We start from the raw sequence: 20,512 nt of genomic DNA, 5'->3' as shown, positions 1-20,512 counted from the left end.
GAACCTGGTGGTTCGCAGACTCAAACCTTCTCACTCTCAACGCCTCGGTGCCTCTGGTAGTCTGGTGCTTCCTGGCAGTAAATGATGGTGACTCTGGTTAGGTAATACAGCTATTTTGGTTAATCGGTTTCACAAATCTTGAAATGATGGTCATTTGTCGCTTTTTCTAGGAAGTTAAGAAATAGCTTTCTAAAATGGTCACGCCCTTCCTAGGTTCCTATCCAGTTCCCCCAGCACAGCACAGCACAATAGGAAAGCCTCAGATGCGATGGGTGGTCACACCCAGCAGGTTCTCAGAAATGCAGAGTGAATAGACAAAAGTTGACAGCATCATTCAGAAAATGACAGGATGCGTAAAGAAGAAGTGATTTATTTACAAAGGCAGTACTGCTGTCCTCAGACCAATCACAGTGTGCTCTCAACTTTCAATGCTTATTGAATTTAAGATTTTTCAACTTTGGAGCAGAAGTGATATGCATCCATTAGAAACTGTACTTCGATTTTTGACTTTGGGTCAGTTGCTGGGCTAGCCATATGTGGTACTCTTTCCTGATGCCAATCAGCAGCAGTGAGTCCTAGCTCCCAATCAGCCACAGATCATGAAGGTAAACAACTAAATTTTACTGTGTTGCTAAGCTATGGTGCTATAGTGTTCGGCAGTTTAGGTGTATTAAGTACATTGATGTTTGGTAGGTTAGGTGTAGTAAAAGCATCTCCAACTTACAGTGTTTTCAGCTAATGCAATGGGTTTATGGGGATATAACCCCATACCTGTAGTAATCCCAGAAGCATCTGTATCTCATATGTAGGCCTGGATCTTTTATATCAGAATCTTTGGGAATACTTGTTAAAAGGCAAACTTCTGGGCCTATATTCAGACCCTGAACCAGAATCTTTTTAAAAATATATATTTCAATTGACTTATAGTAATTATGCATACTTATGGGGTACAATGTAACATTTCAATGCATATAGATAACATGTAATGATCAGATCTGGGTAATAGACTATCTACTGAATCAGAAATGTAAGGATAGAGCCTGAGAATCAGCATTTAAAACACCACCCTCCAGGAGCCTTTCTGGACCCCTTCCCAGTTCCTCCACCCCCACTATGGCTTGGAGAGCACTGATCTCTGTGGGAGGACCTCCCAGTTACTTGGCTTTGTGCACTTCCTTTGCAGGAAAACGGAAACGTGGGGGTGAATGGGGCAATGGATGAGTTTCCACGTATCCAAATCCCGCAGGCTTAGAAGAGCTGGAGCTCTTTAAGGAACATAAAGGCTAAAGGTGAATTGTACTTAAGTGGAGAGACAGAAAGAGGTACTTCCGAGTCTGATTGTTCTTTTCCAGATGGATAGGTCTTTCACCCTGGAATCCTCCTGTCACCAGTGATATTTCACCACCTGTTTCTCTCAGCCTAAGTGTCTCAGGCTGGACCTCCCCAGGGATGTGGTGCCAGGACTAAAAGGACAAAGCCAGGAGGAAAAACTAGGGGCAAATAGAAAAATGGGAAAGCTTCCCAGAGTTAACTAAAAGGGATCACTGCAACTTTCTTTCCTGGGTTTAATGTATACTTACTTGAATTTGTAGACTTCACTTTTTTCAATCAAACAGAGATGTTTTGAGGTTGCTAAAATCTGATCCTAAACAAGATTATATAGGTAATGAACCACTGCCTAATTTTCCTAACCCTAACTATCCACTGAACTTCACTTGAATAGAAGAGCAAGGCTTCTTAACTTTCATGTGCACACATATTGCCTGGGGATCTTATTAATATGCAGATGCAGGCTCTGTGGTAAGAAGTGGATCACTCAAGTGATCCCCAGGCTGTGGACCAATTTTGAATTGTGAAGCATTTACACCTTTTGGATTGTGAGGCATTGGAGGGAGTGAATGGACATGTTATTGTGAGGCAAGTGTTTGAGACTTGTCAACTTTTTCTTGTGAAACCTGAATTAGCAGAATTACTGAATCCTAAAAGAAAGATTGAAGTTAAAAAAAAAAAGAAAGAAAAAAGTAGTACTCTATATGAGTATGCACGACTATTAGCTATTCAGATGCTAGCAGGATTGGCCCAAAATTAATTTTTAATTGGCTTTGGAATGCATTATGTAATTTTTTGGCAAGAACACATACCTTCCTAATTATGTTTTGTTTAAGATAATGTTGAAATCAGCTTGCACCCCCTTGAGCGCACACACTAATTGACAGTAGGGCAACTGACCTGGAAATGTATTCCAGAGCCGAGGGCAACCTACTGGCCTGAGATTCTAACCGTTCCCACGGACGGGCCATGAAATAAATACTCCACATCTGGTCAGATGTAGGAGTTAATTAGTTAATTATTTAAAATTTCACCCTTCGTCCATATTATAAACTCTCTGTACCCAGAGTTGTTGAGAGTGTTCATAATGCTCATTTCAATCAAAAGTTTAATTTCAAGCAATAACATTCTTGTAGGCGCAAAGCAGCCCTTCTTCACTCAATAGATAAAACCCCAAATTCTACAAAGTACAGGGACCTGGTGACTAGTTACATTTAAAAAAAAATCCTGATTGAGATATAGTTCATATTCCATAAAAATCAACCACTTATATGGAATTCAAGTTGAAGTGTACAACTAAATGATTTTTAGATATTCAGAGTTATATAATTATTACTACAATCGAAGCTTAGAACATTTTCATTACCCCATAAAGAAACCTGTACCCAGTAGCAGTTACTCTTCACTCTTTGCTCCCTCTGAGTCCTAAGGCAATTCTATTCTACATTCTCTTTCTCCACACTGTCTATTGAGATTTACCAATATGTGGTATTTTGTGACTCGTTTCTTTCATTTTGCATAATGTTTTCAAAGCTCTTCCATGCTGGGCACATATCAGTGTTTTATTCCTTTTAAATTGTCAATAATATTTCATGATGGATGTTCCATGCTTTAGGAATAATGCTGCTATAAATGTTTGTACATAATATTTATGTGGACAGGATATTTTTTTTTTCCTCCTGGGTAAGTGCTAATTGTAGAGTTGCTAGGTCAGATGATAACTTTCACATTCCAGGAACTGCCAGGCTGAAATGTCTGCATCATTTTTCATTCTGACCTGCGATATTTGAAGATTCTAATTCTTTTTTAAAAACATTTGTTCTTTTAGTATTACGTGACAGTAGAATGAATGCATTTTGACATATTATACATACATGGAGTCTAACTTCCCATTCTCGTGCTTGTACATGATGTGGAGTTACACTGGTCGTGTGTTCATATGCAAACATAGAAAAGTTATGCCTGATTCATTTTGCTGTCTTTTGTTTTCCATCCTCCTTCCCTTCCCATCATCCCCCTTGTCTAATCCAATTCGATTTTTTTAACTAACATTTGCTATTGTTTGAGTACAACAATCCTAATGGGCTTAAAGTGATAAGGAATTGTGATTTCCATTGGCATTTCTCCAGTGACTTCTGATATGGGGTATCTTTCTACCTGCTTATCCACTGGTGTCTCTTTTATGGACAAATGCCTATTCAAGCCCTGATTTTTTTAAATTTATTAATGCTGGGGTTTGAACCCAGGGCCTTGTGCATGTGAGACAAGCACTCTACCAACTGAGCTATATCCTAGCCCCCCTGCATTCATTTTTAAATTGGGTTGTCTTTTTATTACTGAGTCAAAATAATACTTTGTATATCCTAAATATTGATTCTTCATTAGATACATGAGTTGCAAATATATGTTCCCATTCTGTGGGTTAACTTTTCACTTTCTTGATACTGAATCCAACACAAAGTTTCAAATTTTGATAGAGTTCAGTTTATTTTTCTTTGGTTGCTTTAGATTTTGGTGTCCTACCTAGGGAACCATTGCCTAACTGAAGTTATGAGTATTTACCCCAGTGTTTTCTTGTAAAAATATTATAGTTTTAGCTTTTCAGTTTAGGTCTATAGTCTTAGATAATTTTTGGTAAGTTTTGTATGGTAAGAAGTAGGGGTCTACCTAAAGCTCAGGAAATAATGTCAAGAGTTACTAAATTGAATGGTCAAATTAAAAAGCTCTGCAAAGCAAAGGAAACAAGAATGTGAAAACAGAACCTACAAAATAGGAGAAAAATCTTTGCTAGATACTTTTCTAATAGAGGATTAATATCTAGAATATATAAAGAACTCAAAAAAATTTAACACCATAAATACAAATGACCCAATTCATAAATGGACAAATGAATTAAACAAACACTTCTCAAAAGAAGAAATACAAATGACTAAAATACATGAAAAAATGTTCAACATCATTAGCAACTAAGGAAATTCAAATCAAAACAACACTGGGATTTCATCTCACATCTGTCAGAATGGCAGCCATCAAGAATACAAACATAATAAATACTGGAGAGGATGTGGAGAAAAAGGAACAATTTTACACTATTGGTGGTGTTTTAAACTAGTACAGCCACTATGGAAATAAGTGTGGAGTTTCTTCAAAAGTCTGACCCAGCTATACCCCTCCTTGGTATTTATGCTAAGGAATTAAAGTCATCATACTATAGAAAATCATCAAATTATATCTATGTTTATAGAAGCACAATTCATAATAGCTGAACTATGGAACCAGCCTAAGTGTCTGTCAATGAATGAATAATAAAGAAAATATATTCTGTATACACAATGGAGTTTTTCCAGCTATAAAGAAAAATAAAATTATGTCATTTGCAGGAAAATGGATGGAACTAGAGGCCATTGTGTTAAGTAAAATAAGTCAAACTCAGAAGATAAAGGTCATATGTTTTTTCTTATATGCAGAAGCTAGAGAGGAAAAATAAAAAGAAAGGTGGGGGGAAATCTCATAAAAATCAAAAGAAGATTTGTAGGATAAAGGAAAGGAGATGGGGAGGGTGGGGGGAAGGAAAAGGGAAAGTACTGAGAGTGATATTGACCAAATTATATTTCTATATTGTGTACATATAATGCCAAATCCCACTCTTATGTACAACTATAATGCACCAATAAAATGTGGAAAAAAGAAGTAGGGGTCTAGCTTTTACTTTTTTGCATTTGCATATTGACTTGTCCTAACATCATTTGTTGAAGGCTATTCTGTACCCACTGAGTGGTCTATGTACCATTATTGAAAATCAGTTGATAAATGTCAATGAATTTTATTTCCTGAAATTCTATTCCATTGTAGATGTGGGTATCCTCATAATAATTACACAATGTCTCACTTTCTGTAGCTTTGTGCAGGTTGAATGTTCCTTATCAGAGATGCTTTGGATCAGAGTGTTTTGAATTTGGGATTTTTAAAAAATTATGAAATATTTGCATAAACAGACTGAAATATCTTGGGGATAGGACCCAAGTTTAAATGTAAAATGCATGTTTCATATATACTTTAGATGCAAAGCTTGAAGTTAGTTTTAGATAATCTCTTTTATAATTTTGTTCATGAAACAAAATCTCTATACACTGAGCCATTAGAAAGTTAAGCTGTCACTGTGTCGGCCGTTCATGCAGACAGACTGTGGTCATCTGGTCTCACCCTCATTCCTGACTCTGGATTCACATGTTGCTAGTAAACAATCATTTTAACACTAATTCACACATAAGTGCTTAATAGTAAAAATACAACACGCCCTTAACCGTGTTCAGCATGAGTAGCACATAGCATCCCTGGAATACCTGAACCTACCACAACAGCAACAAGCAGCAGGGTTCAGTCTCCACCTGCAATGCTGTGTTCTGACCAAAAGGTTGCTCTACACTGTATTTTATTTTTTATGTTAGTAACAGAAACAGGGGAGGTAGCAGGAAGTGAGTCCTCTAGAGAAGAGAAGGAATTCTGCTAGATGGCAATTTGAAATGTGTTTTCCAGAATCATCTGCTTTTAACAATGGTATTTGTTTTAGAAGTCATATATATGTATGTATGTATATATATATATATATATATATATATATATATATATATATATGTGTGTGTGTGTGTGTGTGTGTGTGTGTGTGTGTTATTGTTTTAAACAGGGTCTCTCTGTGGTGCTTAGGCTAGTCTCCAATTAATGGGCTCCAGTGATCCTCCCATCTCAGCCTCCTGAGTAGCTGGGGCTTCTAGGCACATACCACCATGCTCTAGTTCCCTTGATTTTATAAACTGAAAAAATGTCCTGTTTGTTTATGAATGCATGTTGCTGTAGTCCTTCAATATGTCCATCACACACTTTCACCACGTTGAGTATAGGTACTTTTTCTGTTGTGTTAACAATGTCACCTTCATTATCACTAGCATCATGATTGGCTCAATTCAGAACCAATAAATTAAAATATATATATATTAAAAAAGGATTGTGGATGTGGCTCAGTGGTTAAGTGCCCCTGGGTTCAATCCTAGTACAAAGAAAAGAAAACCTTTCACACCCACATCTCTGTTCATTGTTGCTAGTATGCCATTCAAGAAAGCATTCTCTTTGTTGAGGGGATACCCTGGTCACACTGCTAAATTAATAAAGTCACATTGGTGGGGAGGTATATGGCCTCAACATTATTTCTGATAAGGGTTTCTGCTGGAGGATGAGCAGAATGGTCACCAGGGGATAACACAATGTCATATTCATTATCCATATGCTGCAGTAAGAACTGATCAACTGGTACACAATGTGAAACCAGTTGGAAAAGATGTCCCTGGTGATCTGTATCTCTGTTAGAGAAATATCAGGCTGATTAGATATTCTTTTAAGATAGGGGGAAGACAAGATTTTATCTGTCACAGCAAGTTTATCTTTATACACCTGCCACATTAGCATATCTCAGAAGAGGTATTCTGTCTTGGACACCCTTTATTCTTATAGGGACTGTCCTATCTTTCTGTATCTTTCTGGGGCAATAATGCCAAAATAGTGATGTTTCTTCAGAATTATGGACTTGTTTTGGCATTAGGTTCTTCCCAGCAATGGCCTTGGCCAATTCATCAAAGAATTTCTCTGCTGGTTCATGACCAGTAGATGCTTTGTCATTACAAATATTTAAAAATGCAATGCTGCATCTTTTCTGCAAGAAGCCTGTTGAATATTCACAGTTCCCTTCAACTTACAGTTCATTGTGGTAGATTGTTGCTTGCTTCTTTAGCAGCATACCCTTAAGTAGCATGTTTTACTTTGATGCGGGCAGAATTTCCCTTTCACTACAAGTCTGACATCTTTGTTTTTAGATTTATGCAAAGTGTTTCTATTTTTTATTAACTTCTGTGGACAGCATGGGGTTTTGACTGTGTTTCTCCAGGTAACACATGATGGCCATTCCAACAGTATCCTCTTCTGTAAGGTATTTCACACACCACTGTCTAGTGTCATTGGTACATCCATGCTGCACACTTGCCATTTGATAATATTTTGTGAGTGGGCTTGCATGGAATCTGGGTTTGCACAGAAAATATCTATGGCAATTGTGCAAGGTCTAGGAGGGTCTTTTTCCCCCCAGGAATGCTGAATAAAGTATATGTTGGGAAATGCATTTTGAATGCAGTTTTTTCACATGGGGCCAGGTATGAAGTTTTCCACTTGTGGTTCATGGTGGAAAGTTTCAAAATTTGGACATTTCAGATTTTAAAGTTAGATATGATCAACCTATAGTGATTTGAAATTGTGAAATGTGAGCCCTCCCATATACTTCTTCAAGATTGTTTTGGCTATTCTGGGTCTCTCATTTTCATATCAATTTTAGGATCAGTTCATTCATTTCTGCAACAAAAACAAGTTGGGCTTTTGATAGAGTTGGGGTTCAACTTGAATATCAGTTTGGGTAGTCTTGTCAGTTGAAGAACTTAAGCCTTCTGATCCATGAACATGGGATATCTTTTTCACTTACTGAGATATTTCTGAATATCTTTCAACAATATGTTGTAGTACATTGCCTTTTAAAACACACCATAAGACTCAAGTTAATTGGGTCTGTTAGGTGCAAAGACTCCACAGGCATGGCAGCTAATTTTCACATCTAAATTATATTCTTGACTAAAATCTGATTACCATTGAGCTTTTTACATGAAGCAACACTATTTTGGCCTTTCACAAGACAACCTCTACAAAATTACTTTTTGACATTTTCATTTGTAACAGTTAACACTTAGCTGATGTCAAGCATTGTATACATATGAACTCATTTAACCTTCCCAGAAACCTAATGTGGAAGATATTCTCTGATCCCTACTGTAGAGGTGAGACACAGAGCTTGCCCAACATTCTATAACTAGTTATTTGTACCCTGGGACCTGAGCCAGGCAGCCTCCCTCTCCAGTATGTATACTGAACCACTGTTTACCAGCGTGTGTAAGTTGTGCACTTATCAAAAGCTAAAAAGGTTATACATGAAAAGTAACAGTTACAGTAACAAATAATTCTCCCTTTGTCCCTTAGCCACCATGTTGGCCTCCTTGGTGTGTTTTTTTTTTTCTTATTTTTTTCTGTGGCTTTAAGGATGCCACAAAGAACTTGGTGTGTGGCTTTCCCAGTATGATATTAAAGCCTTTTACTATTCCATACAAGTGTCTTTTTTGGAGGATCTATGGAAATTTTTCACACTAATTTTTGGTACCAGAAAGAATGTTGTATTTCTTTAACATTTCATTTTTTTTCTTTACTTTATAGACATCTTGGATCTTGTATCAATACGTGTTTCCCCCTTTTGTGGGCCACTTAAAATCTTAGAGCAAATTTTGCAACCACTTCCCATAGTTATTTAGCCTTTAACCCTGTGTTTATCAGTGTTTTACCTTTGCCCCCATTTTTACCCTTGCCTGACTTATTTATGAAATTGCTTGAGATGCTTTGGAAGTGGGAGAGGAACAGGGAATTAATTACTAAATAATTAAATGGTAAGAGAGTTTCAAGTGGGAGTAGAACAAGGAAGATGAAATTTCAGCTCAATTTGGGTGACTCTGGAGGCTTTCATAGTGATTTGTCAGTAAAAGGAAGAGTTCATAAATTAGAGCAGTGTGATATCAATCCAGTCATGGGAATAGCCTTCTGTAATTAGTTAAAACTCTTCAAAAGACAAAATGATTATTTGATCTTTCAATTTTACTTCATGATGTATTCTACCAGTAACATAACAACTTGAGAGTGTGTGGGGTCTCTATCTCTAAACACTTCATATAATTTCACCTTATAGACTTCAGTTACCATCTTTGTGATTTTTAGTTGGTGGGTTAGCTCATTTAAGTACGCTAAAATTAAAAGAATATCTTTGGCTATTACCTTCTGTTTAAAATAAGTTTCATGAAGTAAAATTTTAATGCAATAAAATTCAATTTTTAGAAATATAAATGTCAGTGAGCTTTGATAGGGATTTATACAATCATAAAACTATCTCTGAAATCATCCCTCCAAAATTTCTCTCTTGTGCCTTTATGGTCAGTCCCATCCCCTTACCTTGACCCTGGCAAGCAGAGCTATGATTTATGTCCTACAGATTGGCCTTTTCTGGAACTTCATACAAATGCAATCATAGAGCACACAGTCTTTTGTGTCTAACTTCTTTAACTTAGCATAATACTTTTGAGATTTATTCATATTGCTGATTATATCAGCGGTTCACTCTTTTTTATTGCTGAGTAGAATTATTCTGCATGCATATGTCACAGTGTATTTATCCATTCACCAGCAGATGGACATTTGAGTTGCTTCTACTTTGAGGTTTTGTGAACAAGGTTACCACAAATATTCAAGTAGAGGAATGAGATCATTGGGTTAAAAAGACTCTACATTAAACTCCACAGGAATAGCAGGTAATGTTCAAAGTTCACTGCCAAATTTGGATTGGATCATTAAGAATAGAAGCTATTATTTTTATACACAATTGATTATAGCCTAAGATGATCTGATATCCATTCACACTAAACTGAGGAAGAAGGGACGCACTGCCCCGAGTGTGTTTTCTTTCCTTTAATGCCATCTATTTCTGTTTGCATCCAGTATATGGACTCCCAGGGACTCATTTGAGAAGGATTAGAAGAGATGACCCCAAGGTCCATTGTAATCCAGTCTTAGCCATTCTGTCAACTACTGGAGTTTAGCCTGAAGAGCAGAAATCATGGAGGGAGGGAACATCAGTGTCACTTCTAGGTTACATTGTATAATATGGAAGTTCTCTCCTGAGGATTGTCCCATTTGATCCTCAAAGCAATTTATCAAGTGATCTGGCAGGACGCATGGCATGTTCACACAGCCATTGGGCCACCAGCAACGACTTTATTTGAGGCAAATCATTCAGCTCTGAGTTTAAACATGTAGCCATCTGGAGCCTGTGTTGTGGCAGTCCTCACCCCAGCCAAGCCCTCTTGGCATCACAAAGCTGAGCGTCACCCTCAGGCTCAATGCATCTCCATGTCAATCTCAGACCTGAACCTCCAAAGTGAGGGTGAGGTTGAGAGGTGTCTGTGGTACACAATGTTTGGAAACAAAAGATGGGTTTTGTTTTTCTTTTCCTCTGGATGAAAACGACTCTCTTCAGTGCTTGTAGAATTATTGACCCTGTATTACAGATGATGTAACCAATACTCAAAGCAGTTAGAAAGTGGCTCAAGGTCATTTTATAAGAAAATGGAATGTCTTGCGTTACTTAAACTCTTCTGCTTTATGAAATTTGAGTGTAATGCAAAAATAAAAAATAAAAAAACCCACAAAATTTAGGACCTGTGTGACCTCTCCTTTTGATACAAAGGAAATGGGGGAATGTGTGGGGTATTCATATTTGAAGAAGGGTCCTTAAGTAGAGGAAAAAGGGTCAGAAAGTAGACGCATGAATGAGAGAAGGAGCTTGAGAAGGCTCCAGGCCAGGGACAGGCAGAGAAGTGAGATTGAGAGGGCTAACAGCAAGGGGTCCAAGGTCCTGGAAAAGCTGGTCTCCAAGGAAATGTGTGGCTTCATCCTCACAGCGCCCACACAGCTCCTGGACTAGACCCAACCATTCCTCCAGGCACCAGAGATGGGTCATCTATCTCCGCAAAGCTAAGTGATCTATCAGAAGGTGCCAAACCCCTGCAATTTCTTTTACAGAGGGCCAAAACATTTCACCTACAATTAGAAATATAAATCCTGATTGAAGGAGAAGAGACACTTACTCTGATAGCTAATTAGAACCAGGCCCAGCAAGGTAGGTACTACATTTATGCTCTCTATCGTTCCACAGTTCTGTGCAGGAGATTTACTTAGCTCTATTTTGTACATGAAAAAAAAATGATGAAACTGAGACATTAAGAAATCATGTACCTTCAATGTGAATATGCCTTTTATGGACTGTAAATAAACTCTGTATCCAGAGGTATTTTTGTCATACATAATTATATATACTTTTTCTTGAAATGATTAATAAAGAATTTTATAAACAGGCTTCTTAATAAAGCAACATGTTTTCAGAAGATCCATTGATTGAAGCTTCACTAGTTTATACCTAAGTCAATTATAGTAACATAATTCTTGGAATCATGAATACCTAACATTGCTGCGGACATTCTTAAATTGAAGAGGTATTTATGTAGAAGTAGAAATTTACTCAGTGCTGGAACTCAAACTTTTAAAGGAGTATTTACATGTTTCTCTTTCATATATGTGTCCTGAGCATTTTTTTTTTTTTTAAAGAAAGGTGAAGACAAGTGTCTCTTTGTTATCCTACACAGGTCCATGCGGTTCTTGAGCTATCAAATGCTGCCTCACTTCTTTTTTGAACTACAAGGTTCATAAATATATGCTTCTGGTTGTTTTTAATTCTATCTTCTGATGGACTTTCATGTTTTTTTTTTTCAGAGTTTCTTGTGATAAGATAAATATTCAGTTCTCCAAATATTTCAGGTTTTGTTCTGAGGAACGATTGAGAATTTGTGTTTTAGATTTAAGCAGCTTAAATGTGCTGAAGTTTTCACCACATTCACCTCCACTGGCAATTATTTAGGAACCACAGTCTGCTAAAGTCCATATTCTGGAAACAGACTTGCAATCAATAATTTAAGGTCTCACGGGTAGACTGACTCCATAGAGCACAGATTGACCTTGAGATAAAGATTTTTCTTTGCCAGTTTGCATCAGGAAAGCCCCTCCTACAGCCCGGGATCTTCCTTGAATACTACAGAGCTGAAATCTGTCACCAGAATTGGAAACCTCACCATCCTATTGCCAAACTGGGTGCCTCTGCCAGAAGGTTTGGCCACAGTTCATCGTGAGCAGGCACCTAGCTTCTGGTGTAGCCAAAAGCTTAGGAGGAGTGATAAGTATCTAACTTTGTTGGGCCTATCCAAAAAGCAGCATGTGAACTTTTTGGCGAGTTCTGTTGGTGTCAGCTGAGGGCAGACCTTCTGGGAAGAAAGTGAGTTCTACCCACAGTCTGTGAGGCAGAGCTGCCCAGCTGCCCTGAGTGGTGCTCACTTAAAATTCTGGTGTTTTATTAGGTTAGAATCAGATTCTCCAGCAAAGGGTGAGACTGCAAGACGTGGAAACCACAAAGGGATATCTGAGAGAAAGGTAGGAAACATCCCAGGGACACGGGGAAGCTGGGATTTTATCAAAGATATCAATTTTGGTGATTTGTCCAACAGACTCCCAAGACAGATTGGTTTTGAAAGCAATAGCATTTGTATAGAAAAGGGTTCAGTGGCTTTTTGAGGTCAAGAGACAAATGCTTCAAAGGGCAGCAGTTCCCAAGGACCATGCTCAGCTGGTAGGGATAGCTGGTAGGGATAGCTGGGTCTGGTTTCTGGCTACCTCTATTGCACCAGGACCCAGGCTGCATGGTGCATTCTCTGCCTGCAGAGTCCTCCAGATCAGAGATTTTGAATAAGGCCGTAAAGAGTGGATAGATAACCAACACTGATGACTGGTGTTTAAAGATGAAGTTTTAGATAAAGAAAAAATATGGAAGGCAGAGGTTAAAATGGGAATCCATATTCTGTACGTCACCCTATATGTATTAGAATTTTATTTTTCCTCTTTGGAGATTTTACAATGCTGAAAATATTTTTAATGGTTAGACTCAATAAATGATTAAGTAATTGTCTTAGCTTAAAAAAAGGCTTATGAAGAGAGGTAATTATTTGGGGCTTTATTTCAATTTAGAAATAGGCATTTTAATTTATTTATTTATTTATTTATTTATTGATTGGTTGCTCAAAACATTACAATGATCTTGACATATCATATTTCATACATTTGGTTCAAGTGGGTTATGAATTCTTATTTTTACCACGTGTACGGATTGCAGGATCACAATGGTTATACATCCATGTTTATACATACTTCCATACTAGTGTCTATTGTATTCTGCTGCTTTTCCTATCCTCTTCCTATCCCCCCTCCCCTCCCCTCCCCTCCCATCTTCTCTCTCTACCCCATCTACTGTAATTCAAGAAATAGGCATTTTAATTGACACTAAGATCGCTGTTTTGTGTTGCTATAACAAAATGCCTGGGTAAAGAAGTTTTCTTGGCTCGTGAAGCTGGTGGCTTAAAAGGTCCAAACAGCATGGCTCTGGCCTCCTGATGAGGCCAGAAAGAGAATTGGCTGTGTGCACAGGGACCAAACCTTGGGTGGCCTTGCTGTATACTGATTGGCTTTCAGTTGAACTCTTCTAGTTACCAAGACCTGACCCACTCCTGGGGACAGATTGATCAACTCACGAGGGTGGCGCCCTGATGACCTAATTAGTTCCCACTAGGACCTTCCTCTTTACCACCTCAATGCTAACCCTCTGGGGAGCAAGCTTCCAGAACGTGAACTTTTTTAGTCATTGCTGTTTTGCTTTTATTTTTTAAATTAGGGATTTGTAGTTATACATTGTAGTTGGGGGCATCCCAACAAAATCATATGGTCATGGACTTTGATTTCAGTTCACCATCTTGACTTTCCCTCCTGTCCTCCCTCTCCTGCTCATCGATTCATTTATTTCAGAGGCTCTTTTTACATATACATAAAGGTGAACTTCCCTATAGTATATTAATATTTGCACATGAACATGATTTTTTAGGAATTTTCACGTTGCTTCCCCTTTCCCACCCCTCCACTCTGCCTCTCGATCCCCTTCTTTTACTCTCCCTAGATCTTTGTGATCTCCTATCCATCCCCCCTCCTTTCCTTTATTTTGCTCTGGCTTCCACATGTGAGAGAAATCATTCAGCCTTTTAAATGTCTGAGTCTGGCTTGTTTCACTTAGCACGATGTTCTCCAGTTCATTTACCAACAAATGCCATTATTGCATTCATCTTTACAGCACAAGAACTTTTGAAGGACAAACTGTATCCAAACCACAGCATACAGGAAAAACAAGTCCCTTTTCACATGCTTTTTATTCCTTAATTTTTTTAGGAGGTAGTATTTTATAAACACTTCATTAGATGCGTCTTTCATAAATATTTTATTGTCTGTGGTTTGTCTTTTCTTTCTCTTTGACAATGACTTTTGCAGAGCAGAAATTTTAAATTTTAAAGAGATGATCAATTCTTTCTTTCATGGGTTGTGTCTTTTGTCATCTCTTTAAAGTTGTCACCAAACTTGACATCATCTAGATTTTCTTGAAGTTTTATAGTTTTGCACTTTGTGTGTATTTACTTAATCCATCCTGAGTTAATTTTTGTGATTGGCACAGTTTCATTGTGTGTGTGTGTGTGTGTGTGTGTGTGTGTCCAGTTGTTCTAGCACCATTTGTTGAAAAGACTATTTTCTCTACTGTATTGCTTTCCCCTGTCAATGAGCAGTTGACTGTATTTTTGTGTGTGTACTTCTGCACTATCCTCTGTAGCACTGTGTATTTGTTGTTTTTTTTTTCCTTCTTTTTTTTTTCACCAATATCTCACTGACATGATTATAAGAGCTTTATAATAAGTCTTGAAGTAGCTAGCATCAGTCCTCCAAGTTTGCTCTCCTTTAACATTGAGTTGGCTATTCTGGGCCCTTTTGTCCCCCCCGCCCCCAAATCTTAAGTAGAGTTTTTACTCACAAAGTAACAATGAAATTTGATTTGGATCTCCTTGAACTTATAGATCAGCTATGTTTGCATATTTAACCTCCAGAACTCCAGTGCTGAAGTATTAACCCCCAAAGTGACAGTATTAGGAGGTGAGGCTTTGGGGAAGTGATTAGGTCCTGAGGGTGGAGTCCTTGTGAATGGGATTGGTGTCCTTGTAAAGCAGGATCCAGGAACTCATTCATTCATTCTACCATGTGAGGACTTAGCAAGAAGCACCATCTGCAGACCAGGAAATGAGCTCTCATCAAGCACTGTGTGATGCCCTAACCTTGGACTTCCCAGTCTCCAGAACTGTGTGAAATAAATTTCTGTTGTTTATACGCCACCCAGTTCATGGCATTGTGTTATAGAAATCTAAAGAGACTGAGACCTCTCCATGAACATGGAATATGTCTCCGTAGATTTAATTATTTTTGATATACTCCTTCAGAGTTTTGTAGTTTTCTTATTTATATCTATTTTAATTTAATTTTGTGGGATTTTAATGTAAATGATCTTGTGTTTTGAATTTCAATTCCATTTGTTCATTGCTGATATGTAGCAACATGATTAACTTTTATACATTAGCCTTGAATCATGCAACCTTGCTATAATTGCTTATTAGTTCCAGGATTTTCTTTTCAGTTCTTTTCAATTTTCTATATAGATAATCATGTCATCTTCATGCAAAGACAGTTTCATTTCTTCCTTCCCAATCTGTATACCTTTTTCCTTATCTTATTGCTCTAGCTAGGAATTCCAGTGCAATGTTGGAAAATAGTGGGGAGAAGGGACATCCTGACTGATCACACAATTCAGTAGAGTTCACTTCTAGTTCATTTGCTGGGCATGCCTCTTGCCCCCTGAACAATATCATTTGGAGAACTGTCTATCATGAACATTAAGAATAACTTTATTATTGTTGTTGTTGCTGCTATTGTTCTTCTTTATCGATACAAAGCATTCTACTGCATGGATAAACTATTGTTTATTTAACTGGATCCATATTTAGGTTATTTCCACATATTTTGTTAGCACAAACATTGTTACAGTAAACGATAGTATATATAGGGCATTTTGCATATGTGCAAATTCCTAAAAGTTGAAATGGCAAACAAAAGCATATACACACATACCCACGCGCGCACACACACACATGCATTTGTTACTTTATTAATTTACCTCCCATGGAGGTTATATCAATTTATACTCATTTCAGTGAAACATATTTTAAAAGTGATATATCAGAGTAATTTTTATTTTGCATTTCTCTTACTATGAGTGAGGTTGAGCCATATCTTCTTTTTTTTTTAATATTTGAGTTATTTTGCTTTCTTTATCTCTCCATATCCTTTGCTGATTTTTCTGTGGGACTTTACAGTGAGGTTGAGTAGCTGTTTACATATTTGGGAGGCTATCCTTTTGTTTGATATGAATCACAGTAGTCTAATTGTACATAAGGAGACTCTTTCTACAATTGTATGTATGTAGACTCTTCTGACACAGAGTACATTCTTTGTCCCAGAGGTGTTCAAAACATATGATTGCTTGGTAGGGACATTATCAGGGAATTTATGTATCAGATCTCTGGACCATATGATTTTTAAAGTAACTTTTCATATTCAATTTTATAATTTGTCAATGGAATATTGCTTTATTTAGACCACAAAACCAATGCCTGCCGTATAGTGCAGACTGCTCTGACCATCTACCCAGCATCTCCTTGGGAGGCAGAGCCTGAAAACTTGGCCATCACATGTGTGCTGAGTATCCAGTGACCTGCATCTTTTCTCCCAGAAAGAAGGAAGCAGCTGTACTCTATCACTTTTGAGTACTTTGGCCAACAGCCTGGCATCTTGGGAATTTACCCAGCATACTCTTTAGAAGTATTCAGAGCCTTCTAGAAGGTGGCAAGCATGAAAGGGAACCAAGACTATTAAAGATTTATGCCTCTTGTGTAATTTGCCTATAAGAAACCAAGTCAGCTTCTGCTCAGCACTTAATGTAAGATAAACGGAAAACTGCAAAGAAACACATTAAAAGATAATTAATAAGTATGTGCAATAGTTCAGTCAAATTGCTCACATCCTACTTTTTACAGGCAGCTGGGAAACATTTTGCACACTAGAAAGATGAAAGTATTTGCTATCTGTTTCCTGGAGATGGGAGGACAAGGAGAGCCCTGCTTCTTTAAGTCCCCAGAAGATGGTCCTGCATATATTGCACACAGTTATCAGCTGCTTGAAATCAGCAAGGCCTCATTTGGGACTCTGGACATGTCAAGAAACAGTATGTGGTTGATTGAAGCGAATGGCTTAGAAACACTGGGCAAAAAGACATTGGCAATTGATGGGGACTTTTGTTCAGTCTTTTTTTTTTTTTTTTTAAACATTTCAATTCTAAGAACAAGACTCACTAACTCTGAGTACTCAAAGGCAGACATTTTCTAAAAGGGAAGAAGCTGGTCTAGGTCATGTCAAATAATTTGTGTTAATTTTCCTTTTTAAAAAATTTTCCTTCTCTTAATGCTTCCTGACTAGCTTTCTGAGACCTCTTACCCTGTCCTCCACCACCTCCTCCTTCTTTTTAATATTTTTTCCTTTAAATTCTGTTATTTCCTATCTTCAACAGGTCCAATATAGGCACTTATTATTCTTCATTTTTTCTTCTTTCTTTGAGGGTGCACACCTTATGCTTATGGCTCATCAGATGCAGTCCAAGGAAGATGAGTTCTGGACCTAAAAAGGGTGCCAGATACAGCAGACTGCACAGTTTTGACCATGACCTCTGATTTGAAAGTGGGGTCCTGAAGCTAGGAAGGAGCTCCCTCATGCTGGGGGTTTTCACGTGATTGGCCTGGAGCCTGACAAGGTTTATAGAGGGAAGCTGATGTGTGGGATGCTGTGAACACGCCTGGTCTTGGCCAGATTCATGCAAGTCAAATAATCGTTGGGCCCACTATATTTGGTCAGCCATGGAGAACATCCTCAGACCTGTTAAGCATGAGGCAGAAACAGTCAATTTTCTCTGTCAGTTAAAAAAAAAATGAGGGAATGGGGGTGGGAAGAGGGAGAGAGAGAGATGGATTTAAAATAGTCCTTAAAAAGAAACGTTCGTTTCTCCCCAAAGTTACAAGACCTCCAGGTTGAATTCCACCATGATGGGGAGAGAAAGTGCAAATGGTTCTGTCTCATGCACGGCATTAAGAATGAACTTGGGCATATGCAGACCTGTGGGCTGCAGCTCCGAGGGGGCGAGCTCCCGCTCTGGGGGTGGGAGATGAGCATGTGCAGAGAAGCCATCTGGGAAAACTCTTCCAGTAATTTGAACTGAACCAAGCTGAGACCCTCAGCATTTCTTTCCATTGAGATCCAAGCTGAACAATGACACAATCTGAAGGCTGATGTTCAGTTGTGAGATACCCATGTGTCCTCGCCTAACAGCTGTCACGGTGAGTCCATGCTGCTCCTGAAAGCTAGATAATTAACTGCCGTGTGCTTTGAAGTCCAGGGAAAGCTGCTTCCAACTGTGGTACATTTACAACTCCTACAACTGCCACGTCAAATGTTCAGGGCCTCAACCACGTCGGTCCCACGAACGCCTTTAGATGTTCAGGTTTCTCAAAGGTATTCAATTCCCTGATGCTGCCATTTGAGGTCTTTCAAGACAGGTGTTTCAAAAAAAGACTTCTTTTTAATCATTAGATTATTCAATAAGCTTGCAAAAAAACCCAAACATGGCTATAAGTAATAGAGTATGGCTTTTTTTTTTTAATTGAGGCTGTTTTTGAAGTGATCAAATTTGGGAGAAGTGGGTATAGAACTATTAAAACTATAGAAATGTCCAGATAGTGGTATCATACTAACAAAATAGATAAAAAATTCTAGTTTATTAAAAAAAAAAAAAGCTTAGCAAAGGGGCCAATTGAGCTCTCTCTGCTTTAGGAGTTTCAAAATAGGCCTTGGGAAAAAATATATTTCTAAAAAGGTTCAGACTTATAGTTCAGGCAAATATGAACAAGTAAGTGTTCATGTGTGTTGAAGAGAGCATTGAACAGCTGAATAAATGCACCAATTATAATTTTGATTTTTTGTGTGTGTGTTCCATACATTTCTCTCTGTGGAGATGGACAGTTGGATCTCTATAAAGCACACAAGTTTCTACATCTTAATTATTCACGAAAAAGTGAGTATAATTTCCCTTTGAGACTGCTGTAAAGGAAAAGAATTAAGATGATATTTTTAAAGATAATGTTTCGTAGCATAATTTTGAAATGGATTACTACGACTTTGTGAAATTATGTTGGTTAATTCTATCTACATTACCCTGCACTAAGAAGAATGCTGGTGTTTTCATGCTGAGATGATTTGGTAGGGTTAGTAAAGGGTAATTGCCAGTTTGGGTTTATCTTTGTAGTAAAAATCAAATGTGGACTTTGTTGAGACAGAAATTCAGGACTTAACCTGTGCTATGGAAATTGTTTGCACTTAGCAAGTCTTCATAGTTATTTTTCTTTTAAATTTATGTTGTTTTGCCTTTAGGGAGTTGATGGGAAGGAATTGTGAGTGTTTTGTGGATAAAGTTAAAATTGTTTCATTAAGTGTTAATGGACTTAATAGTCCAGTTAAAAAGAGCCACTGTATTAGCCTGTATTAGGCACTTGGTGCTGACATGGCATATGTTTAGGAATTGCATTTGGCCCATAGAGCTGAACATCATATGTGAGCATAGGTTAGGAATGTGTTTTGTTCTTTTGCTATAAGGAAATAACCATTCGGTTTATATATTACTCCAATTTTTAACAAAGCGGCCATTTCAGATGCAACCAATTGGTTTATTTTGGCCCAAAGAAAGATTCGGACATCTATTAGAACATTAAGAGCACAGCATGGCTCACTGAACTCAACAACGGAATAGAAGTTGAGTTATATAAAATTCCAAAATATGCCTCTTTCTCTAGTACCTTTGCTATAAAATGGGTTAACAATGCGATTGGGAAGAATTGGTGAGATTACAGTATTTTCTAAATGTGCCCAGGATTTTTGCTGATTGGAGTTTTTGGAAAGGGAACCGTTATGCTATAGTAAATATGTGACTTGAAAAATGCATTTGTTCTTGGATGATGGAAGAGATTTAAAGTTATGCCATTTCCTCCTGATGAGATGAGAATCAGTATTTCTTGCAGTTGTGGGAAGCCTTAGCTTAGCCAGCAATTCCACAGGGCGTTGCTTATTCTTCACGAAGCACCAAATCAAATCATGTGGGTTTGGATACATCTTCATCAGGTCTTTTGAAATCAAACAGCACTCATTTTAATATAATCTTTTGAACATTTGGAAATGAGAATGCTTCCTGCCTTTATAACACACAAACCATATGTAGTTATGAACCATATGGACTCTACGTAGGTAGCCCAAAATCCTAAAAGACGAGGCACCCATTTCCGGCTGCCACTTTATGAACTGATGAGAAAATCAGTGACTTGCAATACAATATGACATGAAAGCTTCAAGAACTTTCATTCATTCAACAAGTATTTTT

This window comes from Ictidomys tridecemlineatus, chromosome 3 (assembly GCF_052094955.1).
Source record: "Ictidomys tridecemlineatus isolate mIctTri1 chromosome 3, mIctTri1.hap1, whole genome shotgun sequence".
Classification (NCBI taxonomy): Eukaryota; Metazoa; Chordata; class Mammalia; order Rodentia; family Sciuridae; genus Ictidomys; species Ictidomys tridecemlineatus.
Note: the sequence above shows the minus strand (reverse complement) of the source record.